Source organism: Prionailurus viverrinus, chromosome A3 (genome assembly GCF_022837055.1).
Source record: "Prionailurus viverrinus isolate Anna chromosome A3, UM_Priviv_1.0, whole genome shotgun sequence".
Classification (NCBI taxonomy): Eukaryota; Metazoa; Chordata; class Mammalia; order Carnivora; family Felidae; genus Prionailurus; species Prionailurus viverrinus.
Genome location: NC_062563.1, coordinates 34,479,183 through 34,502,319, shown reverse-complemented (window position 1 = coordinate 34,502,319; position 23,137 = coordinate 34,479,183). Strand labels below are relative to the sequence as shown.

The window sequence follows — 23,137 nt, the reverse complement described above, 5'->3', positions numbered from 1 at the left end:
AGGGGTATAGAAAAAAAAATGACAGAATCCAACACACATTCTTGATAAAAACTCTCAGCAAAATAGGAACTTTCTCCATTACATAAAGGGCATCTATGAAAAGCCTGTAGCCAGTACCATGTTCAATCATGAAATACTAACTGATTGCCCTTTAAGATCAGCAACAAGACACTTGTAGCTGCACTTATACCTGCTCTTCAACAATGCTCTTCTTCTAGAAAAGAAGAACATGGTTATCTTTGTAGAAAATCCAGTGGAATATATAAAAAGTTATTACAATCAATAAACAAATTTAGAGAAATTATAGGATTCAAGATCAATATACAAAAATCAACTTTATTTCTATATGTTGGCAACAGATAACTGGAAATTGAAATGGAAAAAGCAATAGTGAAAACTATGGAATATTTATGGATAAATCTAAAAAAGAAAGATGTGAGACTTGCACACTGAAGAACAAAGAACATCACTGAAAGTATTTAAAGAACTAAAAGATGTGCCATGTTCAAGTTTTTAAACTATACATTTTCTCCAAATTCATCTATGTATTCAACACAATCTCAATCAAAATCCCAAATTCTTTGCAGAAATTGACAAAGTGATTCTAAAACCCCAAACTCTGGCTGAATGACCCAGGAGATGGCCAGGCAGAACCACTCAGTGTCTCTGAAAACTTCTGCTGGGAAATGGATTACATTGTTTCTATTATATCTCATTGTTCAAAGCAAGACACAGTATTCCAGTCTTACAGTAATGGGGCAGGAAGGAGGATACTTTTGAAGGAAGAGCCTCATTAAGAAAAGACAGATGGTAAGGGACAGCAGATATTTTGACAATATTACAACCTACCAGAGTTCTAGAGTTCTTTCTTGCCTGGTTCAAGACATTTTATATAGTGTGCAACTGGATTACTTCTTTGTTGCCTCTAGAGATGACTGGATCACTGTGAATGAGCCCTCAGATGCCGTAAGGAGGAAGGGTTCTTCATTAAATAAGCCAAGGATCTAACCTAGTGGAACCGCTGTGGCACTGGAAGTCAACAGAGAATCCCAAATCTGCAGACAGGACACAGCTTCCCATTAGATTCAGATATGGAAGACTCCAGGGTGACCACGACCAGGCTACAAAAGTCTCTTTCAAACCCGTACTTCGAAAAGCGAGAGCTTAGATCTATCCAGGCACTGCTGCTGGCTGCATGGCTTCTGTTCTCTGGATGACCTGAGACCACCAGGACACTGCCAAGCCCTGTGCTGTTTCCATGTCTTGGACCCACCTGACTTCTGGAGGCAATTACAGTTTTCATCACTTCCCTGACCAAAACCAGAACTTGCTGCAACATAAACAGTTGAAAAACCTCCTAAATCAAAGACACCTTTCAGATTCCCAAGAATGTAGTGGAAGAAGGAGGTGAAAGAGAAGGTGTGGAGCCAAGTTATGCTTTTTAAAAAATGAACAGTTATATAGATATGAAGACATTTACATTTCTCATAACTGCTTATCTCTCTAAGTAATCCAGGTGGAATACTGTAGCTATGTAATAGTCACCTTTAATGAGAATAACAGTATTCAGCTCCTGGCAGAGGTTTTCTCTAAATTCCTTTCGTACTTGGCTAATTTCACTGCCAAAATCATACCTTGTATTCTACCATGTGGTAGGCAGGTCTAGTGCACAGATACTTACTTATAAATTATTTACATATCTGAGCTCACCTTCAAACCCCATCCCCTCCCCATAATAGATTATGGTATCCTCTTGGGAGCAAATTCCATGCCAAATTCTACTACTTTAGGTTTCCAGCCCTTAGCAGAGTTACACTTACTCTTCAGGTATTCATTAAATATATGAGGACTAAATTATTTAATCTTGTAAACACTGCTTATCAGCACCTCATAAAATGAGGTATTTTATTTAGGAAAATGTTTCCAAATCTCCATTTGTCTTCTTAACATGCCACTGCTGAGATTAAACAGGACTATGAACATTCCCCATGTATATTTTTCACAATATAAGCTATCAATTAAATGTTGATCTCTATGACAGCACTGTCCAGGACAAAGTCATTAAGTCTAAAATTTACATAGATTTACTGAATACCTCTCTTTGGAGTTTTACTGTATAAAACTGTGTAGCAGAAACAGTTACCAAGTGCAGTTCAATAAATTTTGATACTATGTTATGATGAGAAGTCAGAAAAATTCTAAAAATGCCCATTTGTTACCTTCCAGAGCAATTAAGTTTTAAATGATCTGGGTGGGTCTAGGATTTAAATACTAACCATTGCTAAAGTGAATTAAGGGTTCCTTAGAGAAATTTCCATTACTCAAAAAAGTAAGGTAGATTGCTCTAGTTTGTTCAGGTCATTCCAAGCATGAGCCTTTCAGTTGACAGGCAGCCTTGGTTGTAACCCGGTGTCTGATGTTTCCATAGTAGTCATTTTATCTTGGTTGGGTTTCCTAGAATCAGAGGCTGAGATGGAGATTCTTGATTGATGGAGATTCTGTGATTTCCGATGGAAAGCTCCCGGGAGATACTTGTAGGGGAGTGAGTGAAGTGGGACAAGTAGGGAAGAAGCTATGCAACGATTTGGAATCTATACCAAATCCTTGAGTAGTTCTGTAGCAAAAGTCCCAAGTATAGGTAAAAGAGTTGCACATTTACACCCTCGTGTAAGTCAGGCATTGCCTGTGTTACCACCCCTCGGTGGAATATAACGTAAGGCAGCTCAGGGTGAATCTTTAGCAGCCAAGTACATCATAGCCGAGGACTGGGTGCACCAGCCTAGTGACAGGGATATGGGCAGGGTACCAACACCTCTCATATTAAAAAAATCTGGGGTGCCTGGGTGACTCATCTGGTTAAGGGTCCAACTTGACTCTTGATTTCGGATCAGGTCATGGTTGGTGAGACTGAGCCCCTTGTTGGGCTCTGTGCTGACATCTCGGAGCCTGCACTAGATTCTCTCTCTCTCCCTCTCTCTCTGCCCCTCCCCTGCTCATGTGTGCAAGTGCTCTCTCTCTTTCAAAAATAAACAAACATTAAAAAACAAACAAACAAAAAAACCCTTCCACTTTCTGCTTACCACAGTGCTGTTTACAACAATAAGGAACTACCAACAACCTAAATCTTTAATAAACTTCTAAATTCAAATATAAAGTAACCACTAAAGATAAGATTTTAAATAGTTTTATTACAGAAAATGTCAACTGAACGAAAGTATACAGAAGAAACACATAAAGATCTCATAAGTACTCATCACTCAACTTGAACAAGTATCAACTAAACATTACCTTACTTTATCTGTGCCTCATTCCCCCTCCCTGAATTACTTTGAAGTAAATCTCAAACATCATATCTTTTCATCATAAATATTCATGTCAGGTTTTGAATAATTTCTGATCAAAGGTTAAATTTGCATGTTATAATAAATAAAAACTCAACTTACAAATATCTACATGAAATATTATCCTAATTACTTTTTTGAAGTATGCAGTTTGATGTATTTTGACAAATTCATATACTTGTGTGACCATAAGATATAATATGTTTCCATTACTCCAAGACGTGCCCTCACATTTACCATCCAAAGATAAACACTGTTTTTATTTTCTTTCTTCATGGTGTAGTTTTTCAGTTCTAGAATTGCATAAATGGAATAAAAAAAATGCACTGTCTTGTGTCTGACTTCTTTTGGCGTATTGTTTCTGAGATTCACTTGTGTTAATTTTCATATCGGTAGTACACTCCTTATTTACTACTAAGTAGTATTCATTACAAATGATTACACCACAATTTCTTTTTCCATTCTTCTCTGGATGAGGATTTTGTTGGTTTCTAGTTTTGGCTATTATTAATGATGCTGCTCTGAACAATCTGGTAAAGGTATTTTTGTAGATATCCTTTTTTATTTCTTTTGGGAAAACACCTGCATTACTATGTAGATATATACTAAACCTGATAAGAAATTACCAAACAGTATTACAAAGTGTACTTTGCACCATTTCAAACTTCCACTCGTGGTGCATGAGCAGTCCAGTGGCTCCACATCCTCACCAATGCCTGGTATTACCAGTTGTTTTAATTTTAGCCTTTTGAGTGGGCATGTAGTACTATGTCACAGGCTTTTAATTTGCATTTCCCTGATGATTCCCTGTTGAGATCTTTTTCTTGTGCTTAATGGCCATTTATTTATGAAGTGTCTGTTCAAATCTTTTGCCCATCTTTAATTGGGTTTTCTATCTTTTTATTTTTACATTGTAGGAATTCTTTATATATTCTGATACAAGTCCTTTGGCAGATATGTGATCTGCAAATGTTTTCTTACACTGTGTGAATTGCCTTTTCTTCCTTCTTTTTTAAATTGAGGTATAATTGACATTATGTTATATTAGTTTCAGTTATACAACATGATTTGATATTTATATACATTGTGAAATCACCACAAGAAATTTAGTTACCATCTGTGACCAGTTATATATTTTTTTCTTTTTAAGATTTACTATCTAAGCAACTTTCAAATATGCAATAAAGTATTATTAACTATAGTCACCATGCTGTACATTTCATCCCCAAGACCTATTTTGCTTTGTAACTGGAAGTTTGTACCTTTGGATCCCCTTCAGCCATTTTGCCTACCCCACTTCCCTCTCCAGTCTGGCAACCACCTATATGCTCTCTGTGTCTATGGGCTTGGTTTTCTGTGTTGTTTTGTTTGTTTTGTTTTTTAGATTACACTTATAAGTGAGATCGTATGGTATTGGTCTTTCTCTGTCTGATTTATTTCATACAGAAGAATGCCTTGAAGATTCATCCATATTGTCACAAATGGCAAAATTCCATTCTTTTTATGGCTGGATAGTATTCTGTTGTATATATGTACACCAAATTTTCATTATTCATCCATCCATCAGTGGGTCCTTATATTGATTCCATATCTTAGTTATTGTAAATAACGCTGCGATAAACAAAGGGGTACACATATCTTTTCAAATCAGTGTTTTTATTTTCTCTGGATAAATACTCAGAAGTAGAGTTGCTATGGTGGTTCTATTCCTAATTTTCTGAGGAATCTCCACACCATTTTCCAGAATGGCTATGTCAATTTATATCACCATCAACAGTGCACAAGGGTCCCTTTCTCTCTTCATCCTTGTTATTTGTTATCTTTTTGATAATAGCCATTTTAACAGATGTGAGGGGCTATGTATATGTAGATCTGCAGAGGGAAAGTGGTGGGAACAAGCCAAAATTTTAAGAAAAGTCTGAGAATTGTGAGTTTATACTTGTTATTTTTCAAATTTTCCACAGTAGCTACATATTTCCTAATCAATCCCCAAATGTTCTTATAAAAATAAATGTTTATGAAAGTTATACCTTAATAATGCCTTTGAAAACAAAATAAATGGTCATCTTACTTTTTAAAAATTTTTAATATTTATTCATGAAAGAGAGGACAGAGAGACAGAGGAAGAACAGAGAGAGAGGGAGACACAGAATCAGAAGCAGGCTCCAGGCTCTGAGCTGTCAGCACAGAGCCCAATGCAGGGCTCGAACTGATGAACCCTGAGTTCATTACCTGAACCAAAGGCAGACACCTAACCAACTGAGCCACCCAGGTGCCCCTAAATGGTTATCTTAAAACAAAAACAAAAACAATACCTCACTTTCCTCAGGTCCACCTCTGAAGTGGATTATATTGTGGATAATTTCATCAAGGCACCTTATTATTTGAAAAGACAGACGTGGGGTCACTGTAGAAGTTCTCTGAGGAGCTTAAGAACACACCAGACCTAGAAGCTCCACATGTCCCTTCTTCTCCTCCCATTCTGACTCAAACCAGCAAAGAAAGACTTCATGCCTCTTCTGGTGTTGAAGAACCCAATCATCCCAAGAGAAGTAGAAAACAGCCAATCTCACATTACAAAACAGTGCTCACAAAACCTTCTAAACCTGGGTAATCACCACAGATGATTATTATAAGGCAAGTGGTAATCTCCTGCATGAAGCCCAGTATAAGAGTATTTGGAATCATTTCTTTATCCTCTGGAAGCACTAATACAGATGTAGCTGGGAAACCTCAACTCCTTCCTTTCAGAAATCGGCCAAACCAGTACCCAAGGGATAAAAAATATTGCGTATCACTTATTTTGCAAACTCTAGGATTCATTCACAAAACACCTTTGGGAGTCCTGGGGGGCTCAGTTGGTTAAGCATCTGGCTCTTCATTTCAGTTCAGGTCATGATCCCAGAGACCTGTGTTGGGCTCTTTGATGGGCATGGAGTCTCCTTAAGATTCTCTCTCATGCTCTCCCTCTGGCCCTCCTCTGCTTCCTTGCTCTCTCTCAAAAACAAAACAAAACAAAACCCCCAAAACAAAAGCAAAAAAAAAAAAAAAACCAAAACAAACAAAAAACAAAAACAAAGAACAAAAAAACCCACACAAAATTTTTCAAAATGTCTTGAAGAAGTATTTTTACTTAAGTGTAAAAAAATATGAACCAAGAAAAAAATAACCTGAGAATAGCAAGGACTCCATCCACTGATTTTACCTTGTAACTGGATAAGCCTTTGAATTCTCTCATTCCCCCCATACCTCTCTCTCTCTCTCTCTCTCTCCCTCTCTATCTCTCTCAAACACAAACACACACATGCACACACTCAAAGTCACATAGCTCATATCTGGTAAGGTGAAAAAGAGAAATATTAGGAATAAGTTGTCTACACAAAACAGATGAAATATTCCCATTTCTGTCAAGATCTGTATTACTGCATATCCAACAAGGTTCCTTTCCATGATAGAGTTTAAAGGGCTGAGACCTCAAGAAACAGTAAACCTTATGTCACTTGCATCTTATTTGTGTTAAAATTCAGTGCAATATTTCTATTGCTCACATCAGAAGTACAAAAGTGCCTAGAAGGTACTTTGATACAGAATGTCAGTGAACAAACACAGTTTTACATACCTGCAAAAGTGTCAGCAACTCTGAAGATTTTGGAATAAAATAAGTTGAGAGGAAAAATGAAAAATGCATTTAATCCATAGCTGATATTTTGTCTTTCTGATTCTAAAGTGCTTTTCCAACTTGAAAATCTAAACCGGGGAAGAACTGTGGCGTTTGACAAATATATATGTCTGGATGGGTTAGAATCACAGATAAAGGGGAAAAAAAAAGTTAGAGAGGGAGGGAGGCAAACCATAAGAGACTCTTAAAGACTGAGAATAAATTGAGGGCTGATGGGGGGTGGTAGGGAGGGGAAAGAGGGTGATGGGCATTTGAGGAGGGCACCTGTTGGGATGAGCACTAGGTGTTGTATGGAAACCAATTTGACAATAAATTTCATATTTAAAAACATTTTTTTAATAAAAATAAAGTAAAATTAAAAAAAAGAATCACAGATATCTGAGATACTCATGGTGGGATTCACCTGTTTACCCTGTTTTTCTGTCATGAATGGATTAAGATTTTTAAAAATTAGTGGACCAGGATAGCTTGATCAATTTATCATGCATCATCATGCAGTAGGTAAATTATATAATTAGAATATGAATGCCCAGAGTTTGCCACCTCTATGGCATTGAGTTTAATTCATCCATCCAGTAGATATCAAACACTTATTATGTGTCAGGCATTGGTTTCAGTTCTGGAGATTCCACAGTGAAAAAAATAAAGAACCTGCTTTGATGGAGTGTGCATTACAGTGGTTTGTTCATAACACATTAGGATATATTATGAAATTTCATAACAAGCTTTCTGCATTCTTAGACAGCCACTCAGAAATTCCAAATAATGGGTATATCCATGAAGCTACTTCTCTTTTATTCATTTCCATGAAGAAGAGAGGTTTCACTTCTTTACTCATCAAAAGAAGGATCCTTCTACAAATGCTACCATTGACAAATCTCAGGACCAAAAGCCTTTAACATTTCAAGTAGAAGGTCTTTGAAAGGATTGTAATAAATATAATCTGATACCCTTTCAACACTTAGGGCAATGGGTTTAATCAGTCAATTAGATACAATCCCAGTTTGTTACCATTTTCTTTGGAGAGAATGACACATCTGTCAAGAATATGTTTAGTTTATGCATTAAACTGAGTAATAAATTAATTTGCCTATTACAAAGAAACTGATGGAGAAGGTGGTAATATAAAAGATTCTGGGGAAGCCAGTTAGAGAAGATGGATTTGTTATAAATAATAGAATAATTCAAGTTTTAACAATCAAGATCTTACTGTATTTGGCACCTATTCCTTAGCAAGTCAGTTACATATTAACTCTTAGCACACGTCCTCATTTAAAAAGCCATCTGCATTACAAAATAGCACAATGTCATTTATTTCCAAATGGCGAACATTTGAAAATAGCACTTAGAACAGCTACTTTTAAGAAATAAATAATAGTACACAGAAACTTCTTGTATGTCTCCCATTGGTTGAATTTCCAAGGGAAACAATGACTGTTTGGGTCTTATCCACTTCAGTGCTTCCCGTCTGGTTTTTACTCTCAAAACCACACAGTGAGCCTCTGCCAGTTACAAAATCATTAGTATTCAATGTAAAACAAAACCATATACCATACAAGTCACCTAAAGTTAAAGACAGTAAAGGTCTAAGAGTGGTGAGTCAGGCACTTAACTAGGAATTCAAGAGTGCTCCAAATCATGTTCTTAATGAAAGAATTGAAATATCAACTACCCAAATCAAAACATAACCTCTCCATTATAGATGACTACTCTGATAAGAGATTAAAGTGTGAGAAAGTGGACTACTTTTCAATTAGTTAAAATGCGATGGCAAGGGGGAAACCATAAGTTACCTAATGGAACCCTTTGCTGAGTTAAAAGTATTCTGCTTGTTTCTATTAGGTCAATGATGCAAGCCTGTGAAAACTGACAGTTTTGGCTTAAGATACAGTTAGGTAACTGGGGATGATAAAAACAAATGCCAGCAACAAAAGCAACAACAGCATTCTCATTCTTATTATCAAAATGCCCTGGAAATGCTTGGGGCATTTTATTTTCAGCATAAAATACTCCAGAGAATTCTAGGCCTACACTGAAATTAATTTTTCTAACTCCGCCCAGTTTTTTACCCACTTGACACTGATAAACATTAAGTGTGCTGACATTTGCATTCAATTCAGTGAAGTTTAATTGCTATATTTTCCTTCTTCATAACAATGGGGGGGATTAACAACAACAGGAAACTTCCTAAAATAGCTACTTTAACATAATTTACATTTGCTAATACAACATTGAAACATCATGTTTTCTGCCATTAAAATGTTCCTTTGCTACATATTCAAATAAAAATTAATCTATAATAAGTTAACATAAGATTAATTTATCCTACCAATCCTATTTAATATACATTTACAAAAAAAATGTTTTAAGCAAGCTTTTCTACAACTGATTTTAAAACCATTTCCAATCCATTCTGCATATTCTAGGGTTTATGGCATAGACTCAGTATTTTGGATTGTTAGAAAACTTTTCAACTCTTCCTCTTGATTTGGTAAGCTGGAAAAAAAAATACTGATGAAGTTAAATCAAACCAGGATTTCTTAAGGCCTCACTGATTTACTATCCTAGTGGTGGATTACAGATGCTTACAAATCCCTTGACACATCTCTAATGGAAAGAAGGGGTCTATGTCTCCTCCTCTTGATTCTGAGTGGGCTCTGTAGGTGCTTTGACCAATAGAATGCAGCAGAAGTGATGCTGTGCCAGTTTCTGGGCCCGTCTTGGGACATTGACAGCTTCCTTTTCCCATCTCCTGGAACAACACCCTGAGCCACAGGAAGTCCCACTACCCCGACCACTCTGAGGTCACCACAGTTGGAAAGGTCATGTAAGAGATTCCTACAGGAGGTCTGAGACCAGGGAAGCAGATACGCTTGACCAGGTTCAGCTCCTTCCAGTTCCTGGGTCACTATGGAACAAACACTGCAGAGTCAAGTCTTATAGACCATGCTTTGTCCATGGCCACAGCAGTAACAATGATAAAATGGTTACGTTAAGCCTTTAAGTTTTAGAGTAGTTTAGTATCTGCAGTAGACAACTGAATAACTCCATTTTGGTTTCTCTACTTCCTCTGGATATTTCATGTGCACTCTGTTTTTCAGTGTATTCCTTCAACATCAAGGGAGGGTTCAGACAATACCTCTGCAGGTTATAAATCTGTGAGTTTGGAGCAGAGGCCAAACATCTACACTTTTAATACTTTTCTTTGTGATTGAGACTCACACCAACATTGGAGAATGACTGGTATAGTATAATTAGCTGTGCTCATTCAGGCCCAAGTTCACCTGATGAGGCCATCTGGCTCTGACCTCCTGTGCCACACTCTGGCTAATGTCTTTCCCAACTTACCTTAAAAGAGTCTGGGACAATAAAATTTATTTATGCACATAATGGATTTCTGTGTGACTAATGAATCCATATAATGCCATTATCATCACCAAAACCTGATTCTTAGTGAACATCTGCCATGTCCGGTCATTATCTTATGTCCTAGGAATGAGAAGAAATATTTAAGTATGCTACAGTTTCTGCCCTTAAGCAGCTCACAATTTATTTGGCATGCTAAAACTAATCATGAGACTAAGAACAAAGGAAAACTTCTAAAAAATTAAATACTTTATTAAAAAGCTTCCCCCTGCCCTTCACAGTTCCTATCAAAAACCCAATAAAGAGAAATGAGATGTGTGTTGGAACAATTGGAACATACACAATTAAATCTACTCCTTTTATCTAAGTTCTATGTTTGCATGAATCCAGCCTAACATAAAGTTCCAATGTAGACCATGTACCTTTGTGCCCTATACAATGTTCTATTTCACAACTTTGCCTTTCATTTGCTGGGAGACTTGTGTTCCCAAGTTTGCTGGCGTGGAGGCCCTGCTCATTGTGCGAGTCAGTATCCAACTGAATGGGCTCCTGGGCAGTACTAGTCTGATAGAGTTAAGTGCTTGTTTTCAAAAGTCTTCTTCTGAAGCACTGGGAAGCACCCTCCTGTCACATTCCTCTCTCTTTATTTTGACTTCCAGCAGTCTTAGGGCCATCTAACAAATTTGTAAGAACACTTATTCACTTGAAACTATTTATCAAGTGTCTTCTTATATATCAGGCACCATTTCCAAAACTGGAGGAGGCAGAGGCAAGCAAGCTCAACAAGACCCTTGCTCTCCTGGCACTGGTATTTGAATTGGGGAAGAGAGGTAACAAAACATAAACATACAGGTGAACAAGAAACTACTTGATTTTGATAAATCCTCTGATGAAAATAAAGCAAAGGGAGGTGGCAAAGATGACTAGAAAGTTATTTCAGACAAGGTGGTCAGTGAGAGCATCTCTGTGAAAGCTGTATCTCGGAAGAGCCACGCATGACAAGAAAGAAGCCATCTAAAGATCTGGGAAAGTGACTCTTCTAAGAAGAGGGAAAAAACACGTGTGAAGGCCCTAAAATGGTGAGCCCTCGTGGCTATTAGGTCTGTGCATTTGTGTTTTATTTTCCTCACTCTTGGTTTCCTAATTTATTTGGTTCCAACTCCTATTTTACCATTGTTTTGTTGTATATAGTTTGCCTTACGTGTCCTTGATCCTTTATGGAATGAAGAGAGACAGTCAAAAGAATAAATGGTTCAAGATACAATTCTTCACCTGAATTGCGGTAGCATTCTGCAACAGTGTTTACCTGGAAAATTTCAAATTGCATACGTGGCTAGCTTTATATTTCTATTGGATTATTTGTTCTAACTTGAACTCAAATCAAATGCCCCAGGGATGCTTATAATTTTAAGGCATTAACTCAATGCTTTTAATTAGAAGGACTCCAAAGAAGACCTATTTGTTCATATACTTATGATTTGAGGCAGAGAAGGGCTAATCAGGCAAGTTACTTGCCTGACAGTTAGGAGGATGTTACTGAACAATATGTCACTGTAAAAAAAAAAAATGTGTTCAATCCATTGACTTTTGAGAACCAATTAATGTTAACTGTAATGATTTGATAAAACAATGTAAAGCTGGTATGTTAGCATGTGGCATGTGGTTAACGAAAGTATGCAAATATATGTGCATGTATAATGTCCATATGAGTGCCACATTATGGAGTACAACAGATCAGCAGTGGGAAAGAATGAAATAATCAGGAAATTGTATGCTGAAGATGGAGGGTTCATCAGTTATGGAGTCCTGCTCTCTGCCAGGTATTTTGTACCCATGAGCTTGAATACTAACTGCAGGTGGAATTATTATCCTCAGGGTATGATTGGAGAGATTGAGGTGCAAGGCTAGTTAAATAAAGGTCAAGGGTCATGCATTCTGGAAGAATTAGATCAGTAAACTCAGCAGAAAATGTTTATGGAGGTTTCTCTCTGGACAGAATATGATATCAGCTGTTAGGAGGACAAAACAGGAAGAGCCACGTTGTCTCAAGAAGCTTATAATAGCAGTAGGGAGAGAAGAAATATGTTTTTACTTATTTGAGTTTAATGCTTATTAGATAGGAAATGGGGCTATTGTACATTCAAATAATGCTGGCCTGGTTAATCAGCGAAAGCTTTATTAGCTCTCTATTTCTTATTGTTTCCATAGATGACTAGAGCCATAGTAAAGATTTTGGAGGAGTGGAGAGAAAATTTCTCCCACATTTTTCCTCACCACCGTGTCCCCACTCCCACATAGCTTTCTGTAGTTCAGTAGAGACCTTTAGAAAAGTGGTGAAAACGGGGCGCCTAGGTGGCTCCATCGGTTAAGCATCTGACTTCAGCTCAGGTCATGATCTTGTGGTCAGTGAGTTCGAGCCCCGCATCAGGTTCTGTACTGGAAGATCAGAGCCTGGAGCCTGCTTTGGATTCTGTCTCCCTCTCTCTCTGCCCCTATCCAGCTCATGCTCTGTTCTCTCTGACTCTCAAAAATGAATAAACGTTAAGAAAAAAAGTGGTGAAAAAGAAAGAACTGCCTGCCCTATATATACCTGCCAAACATCCCTTTGCCATTACACACTCTATGACTTTCTGATTATGTTTTGAGCGTCAGTTTTCAAAACCCACTTTATTACACACTGTCCCCATTGGCAAGCATTCCATATTTATTTATTTTTTATTTTTTAATGTTTATTTATTTTTGACAGAGAGAGAGAGAACGCGAGCGAGCATGAGTGGGGGAGGGGCAGAGAGAGAGGGAGACACAGAATCTGAAGCAGGCTCCAGGCTCTGAGCTGTCAGCACAGAGTCTGACGCGGGGCTAGAACTCACAAACTGTGAGATCATGACCTGGGCCGAAGTCGGATGCTTAACTGACTGAGCCACCCAGGCACCCCAATAAGAATTTTTCTGATATAATAAAAACATTTATAAAATATCTGGCACTTTGATATTCGGGGCTCAAACTCACAAACCACAAGATCATATCCTGAGCCGAAGTCAGATGCTCAACCAACTGAGCCACCCAAGCGCCCCTAGCAATCCACATTTATATATATTTTCCAAATATATAAAATCGAGTCCTTTGTAATTAAATTGTTTTTTATTTTTCTGAATGAAAATGAGAAATATAAGTAGCATTTTAAAAAATGGAACACATTTTCCTATACTAGAGAGTGTATGGGGTTGACTGGACACTAAAATAATTTTAAAAGTATTGTTCTTTACTTTCAATAAAGTGGTTATTACAGCATGTTATGCAAATATGTTTTTTGAGATTTTTTTTAATTTAATGCTATAGCTTAATGGGTATGCTACCTTGTGAAGCCAGACAAAACACACAAATTTCCTCGTGGGCTTATAGAATACAGATTTAAAATAAGGTCCTTCAAGCACAAAATAAATTGAGTTATAGAAAAACACAGATATTAGAGTGCCTGGGTGGCTCAGTCAGTTAACTCTTGATTTCAGCTCAGGTCATGATCTCAGCTTTGTGGATGGAGCCTCACATTGGGGTCCATGCTGAGTGTGGAGACTGCTTGGGATTCTCTCTCTGTCTCTCTCTCTCTCTGTCTCCCTCATTGTCTCCCCCCACCGCCACCACCCCTGTTCCCAGCAAGTATGCTCTCTCTCTCTCTCTCTCTCTCTCAAAAAAAAAAAAAAAAAGACAAACTGAAAAGGAAAGAAAAGAAAAGGAAAGAAAAGGGGCGCTTAGGTGGGTCAGTTGGTTGAGCATCTGACCCTTGGTTTCTGCTCAGATCATGATCCCAGGGTCGTGGGATCGAGCCTATAATCAGGCTCCATGCCAAGTACAGAGTCTGCTTAGGATTCTCTCTCTCTCCCCACCTTGGTGCCTCTCCCTAGCTTGCATGCTCTCTCTCCCTCCCTCCCTCTCTCTCTCTCTCTCTCAAATAAATAAAGTGAAAAAAAAGAAAAAGAGAAACACAGATTTTATTAAGCTATGAATAAGTGACACACTAAAATACTTTTTTAAGCTATGGATGTTCATGAATACTCATATCACTATTAAGTGTTTTTTAATTCTAAGCCTGCAAGTTTTCCCAATATTTAATATTTCTTCTTTCACAAAGAGGAAGAAATACTTAAGTAGATGCCAACTCCAACTCTGTAAAATCATTATTCACAGAAAAAATTATTCACAGGAAAAAAATCATTATTCACAGAAAGCATTGACTTTCAGTGGCTTTCATTATCTATGAACTTAGGATCAAAGAACCAATTGAAATTATTTATTTAAGTGTCTACTAAATGACACTAAGTGTGTTATTGTCAAGGTGAGGGATAGAGAAGAATAGAGAAGGCACACGCATTTTAGTGGGGAAAAACCAACTTGTATATAAAAATAGTTCTCTCCAAAATGGTAATTAAGGGCTAATATAAATGAGCTAGTTTCTGATTAGTTTTGAGAAAATTAACCAAATGTACTAAATTAGGCATACAGTGAAGGAAGAACAAATATGAAATGTTTATTAAACATTTAGTTCGGTTAAACTAAATGTAACCATGGACTAGTAGTAAATAGGCTTCCTTATACCCTACCTTAATAAGTGCAGGACAAATAACACACAAATAATCATCTATAAATGAAAGATAAATGGACACATGTCACACCCAAAGGCTATACTCCGTCCACACCAAAACTACCTAAAAATTGCAGGCAGATCCAAGAGCACCTATTCAAGGATAAATATCCCTTTCTTGTTACTCTACTTTGGAACAACTGTTCCCCTGAGCAGTTTCAGGACTGACGTTTTCCCCATGCTTCAAGTTTATTTCCTACCCTTTACATTCCTTGAAGTAGTACTTGTCAACCAACCTTGTGTTGATGTTTTCCTGTTCACTTTCTACTGCTGGATATGGGTTTAATCGCACTCTTGATTTTATCCTCTGCCCAGCTTGGACACGGGACAGGACCTTGGCTCACAACACACTCATGCACCAAGTCATGCTTATAGAATCTTTTGGTAGTGCTTGAATCTGCTGGCTTCATAAGCCATGTCCTAATGTTGCCTCTTTGTATCTCTGAGCTTCCTTGAATTACTACCTAGAGGCTCTAGAGATAGGGAAGGCTGCTGGTCTACCCAATTTCTCCTCTATCCATGGCTACTCCGAAAACCCACTACTCAGAAAACCTCTAGAAACCAGTATCTAGATAGTTCACCATCACCATCATATGCTAGAGCTCAGCTCATGGGACACTTGTCCCCAGAAACCCCAGAACTGAGACATGACAGCAGGCAAGGTGCTTTGTGCCTATGGACTGGTATCTGCGGGACCTGTACTATTATTGGGTCTACTATTGTTTACTCCACCCACATTCAGCCATAGCAGAGATGGGGAAGAAAAGAATTGTGAACACATTAACACTATCTATATAGGTGCTAGGGATAAGAAAGTGAGTAATACCTGGCTGTGTTGTAAAAGAATCTATAGTCTAGTAAGATTTGTATATCTATAATGTTTCATATTAGTGGAAACCGAGATACAGCACCCAACCATTTCCTCCTAGAACTTTCCAGTGTCAGTTAATAGCTGTAGATTTTACAATATTTAAACTTACATAACATGGAAATTACTTCATGTAAGCTAGTGTTTTACAAATTCTTCAGAGTTTTAGAAATATTGTATCTTCTATGATACATTTTGGTGCTGTCTTATTATTGAGAACACATTTATCTATAATCTAAATATCTAAATTTTCTAAAAGTCATAAAGAATGTTCATATACAAATGCAAAATTTGATGACTTACATCTATTCTATAATGATGCAATATCTTGTCAATTAGCATCCTAAAGTAGATAAGTTAAATAAGCAAGTGGAGTTGATAATAAAAAGTAAAGATATTAAACAAATATGTGAATTTATTGGACATATCATTCTACACTAGTTTGAATTTATGCACTTATTAACACATTATTATTATTACCCCAAAATAGAGAATACTTGTTTAGATAGAAGTTATAAATCCTGTCTCCCACATTGAAGAGTTAATGACAACAGAAATTCCAAAAAACATTTAAAGAATTAGGCATGACTGCTAGACTGCAAAATTAGCTCTATAGTTTTATAGTGAAGATTTTACAAGTGTAATAAGATGAAGTTCATGAAACATCAGTACATAACATCCAAGTAAATTTGAGCATTTTTTTTTTCAACGTTTATTTATTTTTTGGGGGACAGAGAGAGACAGAGCATGAATGGGGGAGGGGCAGAGAGAGAGGGAGACACAGAATCGGAAACAGGCTCCAGGCTCTGAGCCATCAGCCCAGAGCCTGACGCGGGGCTCGAACTCACGGACCGCGAGACCATGACCTGGCTGAAGTCGGACGCTTAACCGACTGCGCCACCCAGGCGCCCCGAGCATTTTTAATTTATGTTAAGAACTTGCTCAAATTAACACTTTACAATTTTTGGATCATTACTAGCAGGAAGACATTTTTTTCCAGAATTAATATTTCATAAAACCTTTATGCTTCACATTTTGAACTCAGCAAAATTACCAGGAAACACCATAATCCATACCCTTGAGGAAACAATAATGAAAATTACAACTATTTAAGATACATTTATTTTCAGAACTACCTTCCTTAATAAGAATTTGAAAAACTGCCACAATTTTCCCAACATATGTAAAATTCTATGGCCAAAATTAAAAATGTAAGCTATAAAATAGCATTACATGTTTAAGAGCAAGATCTCATATTATTTGTTCATTGTCATCTTTGTGCCATTTATTTATTTATTTTTTTTGCCTTTGTTCAACCTGTGGCCTCTCAACGGAATGTCTCATATCTTACATCTGCTCAACTCAAGTTCCATTGGCTCTATGAAGCCTCAAACTGACATCTTCCATCTCTAATTATTATTATTATTGTTATTATTATTATTTGCTCAGACTATCTATGCCCCACTGTTAAGCCTTTACTTTATGCTTTTTCACTACTTCAGAACTTGATAATGTATTTGTGTATTATTTGTAAAGTAAATGCATGCACCTTCCACAAGTTTCTAGCAACTAACCCTTTATATGTGTCACCATTACCTTTAGCATAATGCTAGGCACAAAGGAATCGTCCATAAATGCTTGATTGGTTGCCCCTTCCCTTGAGTTTTAGAGCAGTGATAGGAATGCATCACTGCAAAGTAAGCACCACTGTCACTATGGTCCAGCAAGTCCAGACTGGAATTCTTGATTCAGTTCCTTCAGGTAAATGTCTACTCAGTAGACTTAAAGCTGGAAGCAAGTGGTAAAAGTTTCTGGAAGAAAGGCAAGGCATAATAAAGAGGAACCAAAGAAACTGCTGGTATGAAGCACTAGGGACCTAGAACTGGATTTTTTTCCTGTGTCTTCTCCCTGTTATTTTACACCTTCCCAGATCTATTAGAGCCAGTCAACGTACCAGGCTTTGCATGGGCTTGATATGTCTGTCTTCTTTTGGTTCTAATACCAGTCAAAGGCCCAAACTACTAGAGTGGAAGAGGGGTGTTTAATACAATTAAGTTGCTATGGCAACTACCTAGGTTTGCCTCCTACTTCACAGTGTCTTTTGAAATTTGAATGTGCATTGGAATGCTTGGGGATCTTTATAAACTGTAGACTTAGATTAAGTAGATCTGGATGGGACATGATATGTCTAATAAGCTTAGACATCTAATCTCTAGACCAGCAGGTGCTGCTGATGCTGGTGGTCTAGAGATTGCTCATTAGATCCATGCCCAGAGGCTGGGATTTAGTTGGTCTTGGGTGCGCCCTGACCCTTTCTGCTCTTACAATCTGCTGAGTGATCTAGAATACAGCCTGATTTCAGAAAAACTGAAAGGGATCATCATCTTACTGACAAAAATCCTTTTTTATACATCTAGTGTTGAGAAGTCCTTCATGGTAAGGAAATGTGATTGTGGAATCTTTGATCACTAGCCTATGTGTTGAGGCAGATGCCTGGTTTTCGTCATTTCAGCTATTTGTTAATGTATAATTTCCTCACTACTTGAATATCACACACACACACACACACACACTCACACACACACACACACACACACACACACACACACACACAGAATACCTTCTTAATGCAAAGTAGGATCAAATGGTCCAAGGCCTCTGTACTCAGAGTCGCCCAAGGATCTGTTATATCAGACTTACCTAAGAGCTTTTAAGAAATGCCAATTTTCAGTCCACACCCCAGTTCCACTGAATCAAAATTTATATTTTTAATAAGATTCTAAGGTGATTTGTGTGCTCATTAAAACTTCAGAAGCAATGCTCTAATGAAGAAATTCTCTTGTACATCTTCAAAAGATTCACACTAAGCCATTTGATGAAATGGACAATTTTAATATAGTGGCCAAAGCATTTAAGAAAATTAACATTAGTATCCAGCCAGAATAAATAATACAAAGGAATGCACTATTGGATTCTTTTTGTTTTGTTTCAGCAAGATAAAACTGAGGTTACACCAAAGAGCAAAATAGTAATTTCTCAAGGTGGTCAATGGCTTTGCTGTATGAGGGCCTGGGTCTTCAGGTTGAAGACCTGAATCAGGTTGACCCTTCTAAACAAGGAGTAAATGATTTGCTTGTGGTTTCTTTAGGAAAGAGGTGCAGAATTCATTATAACATGTTTATTTCTTCCCTTTTGTCCCTTCTACCATGACTTTATACCTTCCTTAAATCCTGTAAGCTGCTCCACTAGGAATGTCTGCTCAGCAAACACTCTTACAAAAGTAACCAATAATAGGGATGAGGCCCAAGATACAGCTTTTGACCGGTGCCAGAAATGACTGTAACTGCCTTAAAGTCGAAGTGTGCCCACAGACCAGCACCATATGTATCCCCTGGGAGCTTGTTAGAAATGCAGAATCTTAGGCCCCACCTCAGACCTTTGAATCAGAACCTGTAGTTTATTAAGACCCCCAAGAGATTCGTATGCATCTTAACATTTGAGAAGCTGTGGTAAATGACATTGTCCCTTGAGAAGTATGGAGAAGTAGCCATATGCATGATGCTAAGTCATGGAATTATTCACATAGTGTACCACAGGTGGGAGACTTATTCTTAAAGAAAAAACCATATATACTCTACCAGTCATCCCAGTGCTACCTAATTTTGTGTTACCAGATTCTACCTTACATTCAATTATCCTCTTAATTTTGTATATACTGCAAGCAAACTTTGCTGTTGAATAAGATGTTAATTATATTTTCTTAGATGCTGTACACCTACCTATGTCATTCCATATGGATGGAATTACTTTACGTATGCCAGTATTCTCAGAAAATTAGAAACTGTGCAAGTATCTGGACTTTGTTTTTGTTTTTTCAAACAAGAGACAAGATTGAGAAGAAGCTGCATTTCTGTTCCAGATCTTTATTCCCAGCTGTGTGGATTGAACTCAATTGAGCTCCTCCATGACTCAGCTTTCTTGCTTGTAAGACTGGAACAGTCATACCACACTGTGTGGTTTGTTGCAAGCACATCTCTCTTGATCTTCTTTATATCTTCACTAGCACAGGTAAGTCCACAACATGGTTTTTGAACAAATGAACAAAATGCATGGAAAAAGCCCTATTTGGCACATTATAGCTACTGCATAAATATTTGTGCCTCTGTCTTAATGATTTAACATTTTCCGTGTAGGATCTTTTGATTCCAAGTATATCATCCCATTTAAAATGCATATACTTAATGATTTATCCTTGTTAAATATACTGAAGAATATATAATGTATGTATATGGGTGTATATATGTGTATCATATGTATACTCTTCTGTATATACTGTAGAGTGATATATATATGTGCATATATATATAATCTTCTATATAGACTATATATATATGTAGTCTTTTTAATTAACTATATATAGTTATTAGATATCTATAGGCATTTGTTTTACTCATTACATGTGTGCACCAAAGCAGTGGTGTACCAAGGGGAGATGAAGGTGGTCTGGCCCTGGGGAGAATAGTATTTTATCACTGGAATTATTTAAGTATTATGATAATAATATTATGATATATGATAAAAAGTAGAGCAATTTTGATAATAAAAAGTAGAGCAATTTTGGCCACACTTATTTTTTTTTAATTTTTAATGTTTATTTATTATTTTTGCAAGACAGAGTACAAGCAGGGGAGCAGAGAGAGATGGAGACACAGAATCCGAAGCAGGCTCCAGGCTCTGAGCTGTCAGCAAAAAGCCCAATGCGGGGCTCAAACTCACGAACTGTGAGATCATGACCTGAGCCGAAGTCCAACACCCAACTGACTGAGCCACCCAGGTGCCCCTGGTCACACTTATAGATGGTGTTTCAAGTTTTTTCTGGACAAGCCACCTCCTCGTTGCCTGAACCTGGGACCTCCCAACCTTCACTGATTGCCAAAGGCCCAGAAATGGCAAGTTTCAGTCCCCAGCCCAAATGTGGAGCCCAGTGACTATGAAGCATCATTTGTCTGGTGCTCCACATGTAAGAGAAGCTTCGAATAGGGAGGCTTGATGGTTCTATGGGCAGTCCCATAAGATGGTCAACAGCAGTGCTGTGCAAGTGTGGTTCCTTCCATCCCCACCATGTCCTTCCCATATTCCCTACACTCTCCCTCTCAGTCACTTTTGTTGGTCTATAAATTTGTCAAGCATGCTCCTCACCAAGGGCCTTTGCCCTTGCTGTTCCCACCAATTGTAATCTTCTTCCTGCAAATTTCCACACGATCTTCTCTCTCATTTCCTAAGGTCTCTGCTTAAATGTCACATTCTCAGACCACCCTTTCCATGACATGCCACTACCCCATCCTTCTCTAGCACTCCACCCAGCTTTGCCTTTCTACATGGCATTTAACTCTACCTGGCATTAGATTATATCTTTATTTGCTTATTATCTATGAGAAGAGGAATTTTATTTCATTCATGGCTGTATCTCCAGCACCTAAGTCACTACCGGGCACACAGCAGGTACTCAGTATTTAAAAAATAAATAACTAAGACCATCTCCAAGTAGTCAACTAAAGACCACCTCTTTGGTCCTTGGGATTGAGAATGAGTGAAGGCAGTAATGATAGCCCTGCCTAGGGCAGTCCCGGAGAAACCGATGGGAATCAAGACCACAGCGGAACTTTAATTCACAAGTTCTCCTAGAGGCATCAGTGGTGCTCTGGAGCACATGATCATTACTTGTTTTTAAAAATAACCCGCCATGTTTCCATTTGAGAAGAAAGTCACGACATTGTGCAAATGAGATTAAAGTTCTACACCAGGTTTATGTACTGCTGCTGGCTCAAAGAATCAGGTTGCTGAGTGTCCAGCCTCTTCTTGGAGAATAATGACATCATGCCTTTAACTCATCTGAATCACATTTTCACCCACTGAGCAGTTCAGACAAAACCAATTACATGATGTCATTTTCTATTTCAAAGGGAGGCTGAGATGCTTGGATGGTATTTACTTCCCATTAGCATGCTAGAGCTATGGCAGGCAGCTTGATCTTTGTGCTAATGGTACCTGTTGAAATGATAACTAACAAGGCTGGGCTGTCAAAATCTATTTCCTAGCTATGTGTGATGCTTACTCAGTCACACATTGTAAGGAGATATAAATAAGAACAGATTATTTGTTTTGTAAATGAAGAACAGATCTTTGGCTCAAAAAAATTTCCCTTCCAGGAATGCCCAAAATATCTTTGAACTAATTTGAAGTGAAGTTATTAAGGAAATTACTTAAAATGTGGATACATTAATTATTAGTCTGGGATTTAAATGTATAATTAATGTGCGTATGCCATTTTGTTTCCTTTGGAGATAACCAACTCTATTCCGTCACTCAAGTTAATTTCAACATCATAAGTATAAAAAGGCAACTATCTGGAGACTGTTGTAACAGAGATAGTTGCATATTCAAAAAACTTGTTGCCTTTTTTAAGCGTGTGGTTGGACTCCATGTCCCAGAGGTAAGATGTGGTTATATGACTGACTTCTCACCAGCGGAGTAAGAGCTAAAGTGTATATTTATGAAAACCTTCCACTGGTGAGCCTCCACGCTCTTTCCCTGCTGGCTTGCTGCAGCCTAGTAGGGTAAACTAGAAGTAATTATTTTAAGATGATGGGCCTACAAAGTGGAAGGATTCTAGGATGTGAATCATGACTTGAAGAACAGTCTGCCATAAGGAGCATTTTATAAACAACAAAACAAACCTCGATAGTGTTAAGGTACTGAGATTTGGGAGCTTACCGTTTACACCTTCTAGCACCAGGGAGGATGAAGGCTTCATCCTGGACCCTCTCTTACATCATATCTTTATTTATTACAATAATTTGCTTAACATTTATTTATTTTTGAGACAGAGAGAGACAGAGTACCAGCAGGAGGAGGGGCAGAGAGACACACACACACACACACACACAGAATCCAAAGCAGGCTCCAGGCTCTGAACTGTGAGCACAGAGGCCGACAGGGGGCTCAAACTTACAGACCGTGAGATCATGACCTGCCCGAAGTTGGACGCTCAATCAACTGAGCCACCCAGGCACCCCTTACATCATGTCTTTATAATCTAGAACTTTGATCCATCATTCTTCAATTATCCAAAATATTTGAGTGATCACTATAAGATCTCAAGGATAAAGGGAATTTTATGTTCCAGAGAGAGACATTTTTAAAAATTTTTTAAATGTTTATTTAATTTTGAGAGAGAGAGAGAG

At 37.7% G+C, this 23,137-nt stretch overlaps 1 protein-coding gene across 6 annotated transcripts in view; it reads right to left on the bottom strand.

Annotated features, from left to right (window-relative positions):
• Positions 1–23,137, bottom strand: part of PLCB1 (phospholipase C beta 1) — a 708,066-nt gene that overhangs the window by 367,330 nt on the left and 317,599 nt on the right. The gene's annotated exons all lie outside the window — the stretch shown is intronic.